Source organism: Amphiura filiformis, chromosome 4, assembly GCF_039555335.1.
Source record: "Amphiura filiformis chromosome 4, Afil_fr2py, whole genome shotgun sequence".
Taxonomy (NCBI): domain Eukaryota; kingdom Metazoa; phylum Echinodermata; class Ophiuroidea; order Amphilepidida; family Amphiuridae; genus Amphiura; species Amphiura filiformis.
Window position 1 is genome coordinate 33870496 of NC_092631.1, and position 10658 is coordinate 33881153.

The following is a 10658-nucleotide window of genomic DNA, read 5'->3' on the forward strand; positions in this document are numbered from 1 at the left end:
TTGCGTCAAAGTTTAATAAAGAATAGTGTCAGGAGTTATTTTGGGACCATCGTGTACGTTTGGTCCAAGGTTGTTTTAGTAGGTCGCTGGACGAAGTTAAGAAAAATTATGATATGTATGTATAGACTAAACTATACTTAGAGCGGGATATATCTTCATGGATGCACAATTCAGAAAACCTGCTAGACAGAAAACCTACTCGGGAATCCTGTTAATCAGACTCACTGAAGACCCGCTAGTCAGAATTTCCTGAATAGCGGACTTTTTGAATAGCAGTTTTTTTGTTTTACTAGAGAGATTGCAATTTCTAAACATACGTATCGAATGCCCGTGCATTCTATTTAAAATCCTGATACAGGAAAGTGGAACGTACGTTTAGAAATCGCAAACTCTCTACTATATTCAAATTAAGGCCCGCTATTTTAAATTTGGTGTAATTGCCGAATATAGTTCGCCCTAACCCTATATACTCCTAACTTGGGAGGCGCACAAGACCCTGCAATTACGTCATGTATCTTGGGACAATGACCAAAGCCTACGCTAGACGTTCCGCTAGTTCTTCCGCTGGCCAGAGTCCCAACGTAAGGTGTATGACGTAAAGGACATCGCAACTTCTCAGAAAGGCCGCACGTTACATCTGAAACTAGTAAACCAACTCGGGTATACATCCACGTGAAACTCATATATCCCCTTCGAATGATCCCTGTTCACACATCCGTGCAAGGAATATACATGAGCACGCAATAAATATGGATGATAATCGGTCTAGATATAAGAGGCAATTCAAAAACGAGGCGTGAAAACAGCCGTGCAATTAAACGCACATAATTAAACCACCAAATATCTTGGTCTAATAAATAGGACGATCATTTGCGCTCATTTAATAGTGAAACGAAAATAGCCGTCCACCACCTTGCCACCTGGTTTGGTATAAAACTTCGTGGGTATAAAGGGGAATGAGTTGGCGAAGCTTCAACGAGTAAAATAATCCAATGGGTCAGGAAAAAATGATACTAAAATGATTATTTTTTCTTTTGCTCGGAATGAATAGGTTTGTATCAAAATCAGTCATGACACACGCGTCATAATATCTGCTATAGTCTCATACAAACATTATACATGTATATGCACATAGACATTTGTATGTTATTTTTAGATCATTGGCTTAAAATAGACCTTATAATCACAGTGCTATTTTCTGTGAAGCTTAAACTTGGTGGGCTGAATACATCATTGGAAGGATCCTTCCACTTCCCCTTTGTCGTTTATTTTGTATGTTTGATTTAAATATCGGTACTTGATTTTACTTGATGTAAGGCTATAAAACAAGTAGTTCATTTCCTGTAGGCCACGTCATTGCTATTTTAGGAGCAATTTTACCGCATTCGTTATTTATTTGAGAAATCCAGAAAAATGATATTTTTAGCTTTTGCTTAAATTTTTATCTGATACATTTTAATAATATAATTATGCGTATGTATTGATTTGAAGAAAAATAGATTAGACTCTAAAAATAATTTTAAAAAAAATAACTGCATTTTGTGTTTAGGTTTACAGGTCACATAATTTTACCGGCAATATTTTCTTGGTAAATTTTAATTTGTAAATAGTTCCTGAGATAATGTTCTATTTAATTTGCTTGTTTATGGACCACATTTCGAATTTTTGTTATTGAAATCCATGGACCTCGTTAGAGTGCGTGAAACTGAGGAAAAACAACCCCTTCCTGCAGTTTACGTTTCATGCTATGGTTCAGTACACGTTCATTGAGGTACATATATTATTATAGTTGTTTTGAATTGTGAAAAATGTTTCCGTTGGAAAATTATTTAGCAGTCGGGGAAATTGAGACCCGTGGGCCCGTGCCCGCCCCCACCTTTGATAGTTTTCGTATTTTATCCTATGTTGTCTTATCACTTTATCTCAAATGAGGTTTATTCAAATTGTATAAGCTCCCATTTTGACGGTTTAATCAATTCAGGTAATTAATTAGACTATCGATGTTTAACTTCCCGTATAAGTATTTGTGTTAATTTTATAATTAATCCGTAATTATACAAGCATTAGTGAAGAAATACTCGAAAGAACGTGTAGTGCTACTTGGAGTAAATTAATTACCACTAATAAATCAATTATTTCCTGTTAACAGTGATTTAGAATTTAAAGTTCTAAATTCTGGATCGAGGCAGTAACATAAGTGAGTTTGCTATTGGTTACAGTATTAACACTTCCTGCGCACATACAACATGGCCGTCAATCAAAGGTTCCAAATTCTGCAGAGTTTACAAATGCTAAATTATACCTCACAACTGTGACTGTTTTCATTCTCTTTGAATAATCTGGAATCACTATCGTGAGTTTATTGGGCAATTCAAACTCATTGTTGCTAATGTCAAACTTGTCAAAGTGATCACAGAAGTAAATTAGAGTATGATACAGTGTCCGCTTCATTTACATACGTCATCAGCCGAATGTTTGATATTGAAATCAATTTACCTCGTTAGAGTGCGCGAAACTGAGGAAAAACATCCCCTTCCTGCAGTTTACGTTTCATGCTATGGTTCAGTACACGTTCATTGAGGTGCATATTTTCAGAGGCCGCGTCAAATTGAAGTTGTTTTGAATTGTAAAAAATGCAGTAACAACCAAATAAATATTTTAAGTGTTTTGATGTTATTTAATTTAAATAGACGGATTAAAAATTATATTTAGGGCGTAAGACAAAACCAGACACAATTAATATATGCGAGGAGCGATCGGAAATGAATGACAAAAGAATATTATATTACCATTGTGACACATGAAGTTGTGCAAAATAACACTAGTTGTGACGCACAAAATGGATCAGTATTGTGTCCTTCAAGTTTGCTCTAAATAATCAAATGGTATTTTAGATTTATTATTAGGGTTTTTTTTAATTGTTCAAACAATACTGCATGATAATATTTAAACCAAGACCAACACATTGAACAATAACTGTTAAGTTCTAGTATACAGGGATGCCAGTTTTCCTGCTTTTGCAGTAATTCCTGCTTTCACAAAGTACAAATTCCCGCGCTTTTCTTTATTTTCAGCCTGTTTTGGAGGCTTTTGGTCCAGATTCACGCACCTGTGCTTTTTCCTTCGGGTCATCTTGCATCCCTGAGTATACATTATTTACTATAATAAGTTTGTTAACACAATCCGACCTATAGAGCTGCTCGTGTCATCTTGCCTTATTAGATTAGGAGTTTGTTTGAATATTGTCTGAATGATTATTCGGTTTTAACTATCAAGTTTATTATGATTATAATAAGCATGATAAGTCGGCCATTTTGGCTGGACAATTCAGCACATGCTCAAATAGGCTGCCGATTTTGACATGAAGCAGCTATTGTCAGGTCGGCGCAGCTTTTAATAATGTGAAAGTTCCATGTGATTCATGCGTACTGCAATAATTGAGCAATTCCGCCTCGGATTCGCATAATTTCCTGGCACAAGTTTAATACGTACTTTATTTAGATTTTAGAAAATTGAGATCTATCAACTTTATTTTACGGGTAAATCTCCAGCATACACAAAACATTTTACAGAAAACGTTTAGACATCGGGTTATATAAAGGGCATATAAATGGTATAAAAGTATATTCAGAAATAGTTTTGTAAACTTGTTTTATAAGGCTATTTAATTGACAAAATATTTTGCAAAAATGTTTGCCGAACCATATTGTGCAATAACATTTTGACAAGATTTTTTAAATGCTGTTGTAGTGTTGTTTCACATAAAACGTTACCAAAACGTTTTGATGACTTTTATATAAGCCAATTTTTAATGTTATAATACTGTTTCGACCAAACGCTCTTGCCGTTTATAACGTATTATAATGTTTGTGCAAAAACTTTTTTTGCTGGGTTAAACATATTTATTTCCAACAAATAATTTACTTGGCTGTTTGATTAATTTTAATTAATGATAATATTAATAAAAACGAATGAAAACATTAAAATGCTATGGACCTTAATGAACTTATAATGTATCTAACACGTAAATGTCAAACGCTCTTTCCTGTTTGTCGGTATTACCCTTAAACTTCAATGGCACGGTCCATGACTCAAAGGGAGACCCCGGTTAAAGTTCACCCGGCTAAGGCGACACCCTTTTCACTACGTTACCGTGAAGCTAACAACGCTAACTTCTTGCTCTTCAATTTTTTCATTGACATCTTTTTGATAAGTTCATCGCGATGTTGCGTTTATTATTTCTGCCAGTCTTGTTATTTGCTACGGCGGATGCTTACATTTCGTCGATGGTAGCTGGCGGCTTTGGCCCTGCCGCACCTCCACAAAGCGATAATTGTCCGGGATGTTGCAGTGGCATATACGGCGGTATTACGGGCTCATGTAAGTTGCATTTTAGGGGGAAATTTATGGAACTACCATGCGTCGTATAAATATTGAATGTGGTAAATGTGCGTTATGTTTGTGATACGCTGTTATATTACAATAGCAATTCAGTTAATATCTACCGAAAAAATAGGGCTCAACAATTCACAATTTTAGTCATAATGAGATATTTCCGTTGGAAAATTATTTAGCAGTCGGGGAAATTGAGACCCGTGGGCCCGTGCCCGCCCCCACCTTTGATAGTTTTCGTATTGTATCCTCTTTCATCTTATCACTTTATCTCAAATGAGGTTTATTCAAATTGTATAAGCTCCCACTTAGATGGTTTAATCAATTCAGGTAATTAATTAGAATATTGATGTTTAACTTCCCGTATAAGTATTTGTGTTAATTTTATAATTAATCCGTAATTATACAAGCATTAGTGAAGAAATACTCGAAAGAACGTGTAGTGCTACTTGGATTAAATTAATTACCACTAATAAATCAATTATTTCCTGTTAACAGTGATTTAGAATTTAAAGTTCTAAATTCTGGATCGAGGCAGTAACATAAGTGAGTTTCCTATTGGTTACAGTATTAACACTTCCTGCGCACATACAACATGGCCGTCAATCAAAGGTTCCAAATTCTGCAGAGTTTACAAATGCTAAATTATGCCTCATAACTGTGACTGTTTTCATTCTCTTTGAATAATCTGGAATCACTATCGTGAGTTTATTGGGCAATTCCAGTTGAAATTCATACATCTCATATGGACGACATGACCTTAATCTCCCGCATAGGGGGCATATATCATATCAAATGGAGTCACCCATTCAGGTCACCTTATTTGAAATTCGCATTTCCTGTGTGGAAGATTAAGATCATGTCTTCTATAGGGGTGGGTACATGGTGTACCGATTGTCCGCCCTGAAAGTACAGGTTTGTGTCCTGAGACGGCCGTGGTTGGTCTAGACTATGCCATAGTCGATTTTATTTATTATTTATAATTTATTATTATTATTATTATTATTATTATTATTATTATTATTATTATTATTATTATTATTATTATAACACATTTATAAAGCGCATAAACGTAAAAAACATCTCAATGCACTAACAAGCAAAATGACAAAAGCAACAAACAAAGAGTATTCATTACATTGCAGCTTACATTACATTTACATTTGGGTAAATAAACATAATAGTCTTGATCTTAATGAACGCATTCAGTTGAACTCGAAATTTAATATGTTACTATGTTTATCACAGAGTATTCAATTAATGGTCATAAAATCTACAGCAGTAATATTTATCAGGTACAATCTAGTGTCCAGTAACTGAAACAAAGCACCATGATCATCGACATTGTGTCGTTATAGGGATGTTGAGTTCTAGTACCGTGTATTGATGCCCACTGCAGAATTAATAAAGAAATATCACAATAATGTGAATTGCTTGTTGGGCTTCAAGGATAAACATTCAGAAACACTCTTATTAGCGTACAGGAATGACTTCTAACCTCGGATATGAATGTTCACTGAGCATTTTGTTTGTGCGGGGAATTTTGGGATGGTTATGAGTTGGCAAAACAGACAGCTAATTTATGGGATATTTAGTTAGTGCCAAATGTGCTGAAATGGCACCTGGGTAAAATGACACGAAATTGACTATTTGGATTTACCACATTGAGCTGCACTCTGTAGTAATGTTTGGAACGTCTATATTATCTCTGAGGTAAGCAAATTCACATTTTGATGCTGAACCCATAGTCATGATTAACATGACTAGGTACGACCAGGAACAGCCAAGGGAATCTGTTTACAGAACACTTTCATCAAGAAACAAGCGTTTCCCTGGCATTTCTGTTGAGAGTTTAGTATTGCTTTGACTTTTTGGGGTTTGGTAGCAAAATGATAATACTGATTCAGGACTTAACATTAAAACATCAGTACCTTTTAGTCTGCCACAAAGGTACTTCAGGAGGTTGGATCATGCTAAAGCTCATAACACGTGCAGTTGGCACTGACAAAAAAGTACTGGTGAAGTGTTACGTGAAGTGTTTAGTGTTATAGTCCTAGCAGTCAATACATTCAGAAAATACAAGATTGGATTGAGTAATCAGTTTTTCTGATTATAATGTGCTTGTAACTAACAGTATACTGTAATTTGCGAATAAATGTATTTTAAATAAAATGCAATGCTTTTAACAGTCGTCTTAGGGCATAAAATAAAGGCACTTAATCTAATGCCCACGTGACCAGATGGGCGCTGACATTACAGCGTCTAGACAGGATGTCTGGAAAAGTGACATTTGGCACAGCGAGTGGTCTTCCTGTGTAGTTCAATTGGAAACGCGGGATGCATGTCCAAATTTTCTAGCAAATTTGTCATTTTTTTGCAACTTTGTAGTATTATTGTAAGAGTTTCCGTCGGTTACTTTTTTTCCATCGAAGATCTTGAATACTAAAAAAAAACCAGAATCCCTAATGTATAGTTAAGTTGCCTTTTAAATTTTCAGCAATTTTGATGATATTTGTCTGAGAAATTCCTATCTCTTAGCATTGTAGCACATCTACTGGTCTTGGTATGGCGTCGCCCATGGGTCACGTGGGCATTAAATTTAGTGCCTTTTATTTGATACCCTATGTTAACTGTTTAAGGGATTGCAGGAACCACATTTTGCCGTTTTAGCCATTTATTTCAGAAACTGTATTGGTAAATGGTAAAAGACATGCAAACAAAAGTTGAAAGTTATGAATGAGAGAGTTGACAGGACTTGAAGCGCGAAAATGTTGAGGTCAGGTTAAGGTCACCCGAGGTGACAATTGTCGATCACAATTCTGCGCCAAAAATTTAAAGGTCATTTGAGGTCGACTAAGAATATATTGTTGGATTGTCAGAATGTTCAAAGTCATGTCAAGGTCATTTGATGCCAACTGATTATTATGATTGATTTCATAAAACGTGGTGCATGTAAAGTGTCAAAACCATCAAGGTCATTATCAAGGTTAACAGTTTACTGATAATAGATAGTTGGATTGTCATGAAACTTGGTTAATATGATCACTCTTGAGCAGCAAACACTCTTAAGGTTGCCTGAATATAAATTGTTGGATTGTTGTGAAACTCGGAGGATGTGATTTCAGTGGAGTCCCTTGTTACAAATATGAATTTTTTTCCGACACAAATTTATTTGAAGACATCCTATAACTGAAACTTAATCGGGGATATTGGCCTGTTTTGAGAGGATTCTAGTGACATAATTTAAACTTCAGAAGTCCAAAATAAAATATATACAGTTGGTAAACATTACCAGCAAACATTCCTGACTTGAATATCTCAAAGCTGATATCCTAGTTTTAAAAGGGCACTTGAGCTGCAAATGAACTCAATGAAATACCCAATATCTAGGTGGTTTGGAAATGTGTAATTGATGCTTTTCAAAGAAGAAGAAAAATACAGTATGTTAAGTTTGGTATCAGCAAAATTATACAAGTTTCCTCTTTACAAATATAGGGTCCACAACTTATAAGTTCCCCCCTAAATACTTTTTAGAATAAATCGAAAAATATTTGGTGAAATGCAAACGTGTTAAAAGGTATTTATAACCCTATTTGTTTTACACGTATCATCATGCAGTTATTGTTAACTACATGTATGCACACAACACAGGGGCACTCACAATAGGCAATTGAACCCTACTGGTAGCGCTGTATCGTAGCTATTGGGGATGAACTAGTTAGTATCATATATCAAAAAGTATAAAAGCTATGATTTTAGTACTTTCTCTCTGTTTCAGTTACTTATTCTTTTCCAAATATCTGAATCTTCAACCCGGTACAAGCTTTAATAACGGGGAACATACATTTTATTAAAAGAAATCCTACCATCTATCCAAACTCGCCGTGTTATTCCAATGCACATTTTACTTCACCGGGCAGCCATTTTTTGATCGTATTTGGAAGATTGGCGTCATAAAACCGTCATAGGTACAAATTTATGGCTTAAAAGGTCACGGTGAATTCGCCGTGGACGTAAGTGCACTATGTGGACCATAGAACTATGCAACCTTATACCGTTGTGCGCCAAGGCGTTCAGACACAATGGTTCAACCGTTTTAAACAGTGTTAAAAGTTGCACCTGAACCCATAAGAGTCAACTCTCGTGGTAGGCCAGGTCTATTCATGTGTGTGTTATAGGTCATATATATTGCTCGGACAACATCATATCATTGGCAAGCTAATATTATGAGGGCGATGAAAATGACTCTTTTTTTGAGAAAATAAAACGTTTAAAATTGATATTCCGAAAAAACCAACTTAAGCGATGAGTTCCTTCGAATGAGACAGATTTGACCTAGAAAAAAGTTGACGTCATGAAATGATTGTGCCTGCTTTGCGAGAAAGGACTATAAACATTCTCAATGCACAGAACGTATACTGTTGTTGTTCACAGAAAAAAACTCTGGTGAATTAAGTATTACAAATTCAATGGTTTTTAAACATATGGATAAAATCAGCCGCTTCTTTTTTTTAAATATATATTAGTAAATTGTGATATTACAATTCATATGTATATCAATATCATGAGAAATATTTGGGCTAAAAAAAAAATTGAGCTTAGAATTTATCTGAGACTAGCATATAAACCGTGTTAAGTCCACAAACTCATGTATCTGATTTCCCTGCGCGATATTGAAATGCTATAGTTATTATAGTTTCAGTTGGATGAAATATTGCAAAGCAAACGCAAAGTAACAATACTGTGTGACGCTTTGTTTCCCAAATGAGAACAATAGTCTGCATATTGTTATGCAGCATTGTTATGGTAAATAATAGTACAACTCATTGTTGCGAATGTCAAACTTGTCAAAGTGATCACACAAGTAAATGAGAGCATGATACAGTGTCCGCTTCATTTACTTACGTCATCAGCCGCTGTCTTGAAAATTGATTTCGCTTCAAACGGGGGAAGAACACGTACGAACCCGAACTTGTATCTATTTTCAGGATAAAATAGGAATAAAAAATTGGAACGAGTGTCAACTTGTTATGTAATAATTATTCTCTTCGAATAGAGATAAACTTGTTTTTGCAATAGACCTGCCCTTTAAAGAAAGCCTGACTGATGTGGACTCAGGTGCAACTTTTAAAACGGCCTCTTTTCTATTAACCATTGTGACTAAACGCAATGATGTGTTACGTATAAATTGGTCCACATGTGTAAAACAAATAGGGCTATACATTTTTACATTACGTGAAATATTTTCCGACTTATATAAAAAGTATTGGGGGGGGGGGCCTTATAAGTTGTGGACCCTATGTATGTGGATTTTCTTTACGACAATACTTGTGAGAGATTATAATAGTTCAAGATGGTAAATGGATTTTTGGGACACCTTGTATTATCTCAATAGTAATGATTGTTTCTTAATACTAAATTTCTCAGCCCCACAACACATGCCCAAGGATTGTCGGGACGTCAAGGACCTTGGAGGAGGACGTACTGGTGTCTACACTGTATTCCCAACAGAAAGCGGTCCATGTACTGGCGTTAAAGTTTGGTGCGATCAATCAATTGATGGCGGCAGTTGGCTGGTAAAAATTAACATCATCATAACTTTAATCCATGAACATTCTGACTTCAAAGTCTACTGTATGCAGATTAGACGCGCAAAATTCCGGGGCAAAATTAAACGATCTTGACATGAGGTCGCGAATGAGTCATGACAGCATATTTTTAAAGATGCCCAACATTTAATTTTAAATGACAGTTGCGCGACCGATGAAATACCATAATTTATTTTAAAGATTCATATCTACAGTAAGACAAATGAAGTTGGTTGGAAATGTTTGTTGGTTTTATACATTGTTTAAATTTGATTTATTTTATTCCATTCATTCATTTCAGACTCTTTTCATTAGGAAACGAATTTGGAGAAAACCTTCTGTTAATAAAATACTATACTGAGCCACCAGCCTGGGTGGTTCACGCTCCAGTAATTTCAGATGATTGAGCTCAGTAATACAATGTCTTCCAATTCATGAAAACAAATAGATAATCAACTTATCGGATTAAAAGCTTAGAGGCAAGGTCTTGCTGCTCAGCAGACTTGTAACGAGTCATGACTCGAGACTCGACTTTTAAAAATTGAAATGACTCGACTCGGATTTTCAAATTTTCCCCATAGAGATTGTACAGTGACTCGAGTCATTTGACTCGACTCGACTCGAGATATTGCAAGAAATGACTCGACTCGACCATGAAATGACTTGACTCGTTACAAC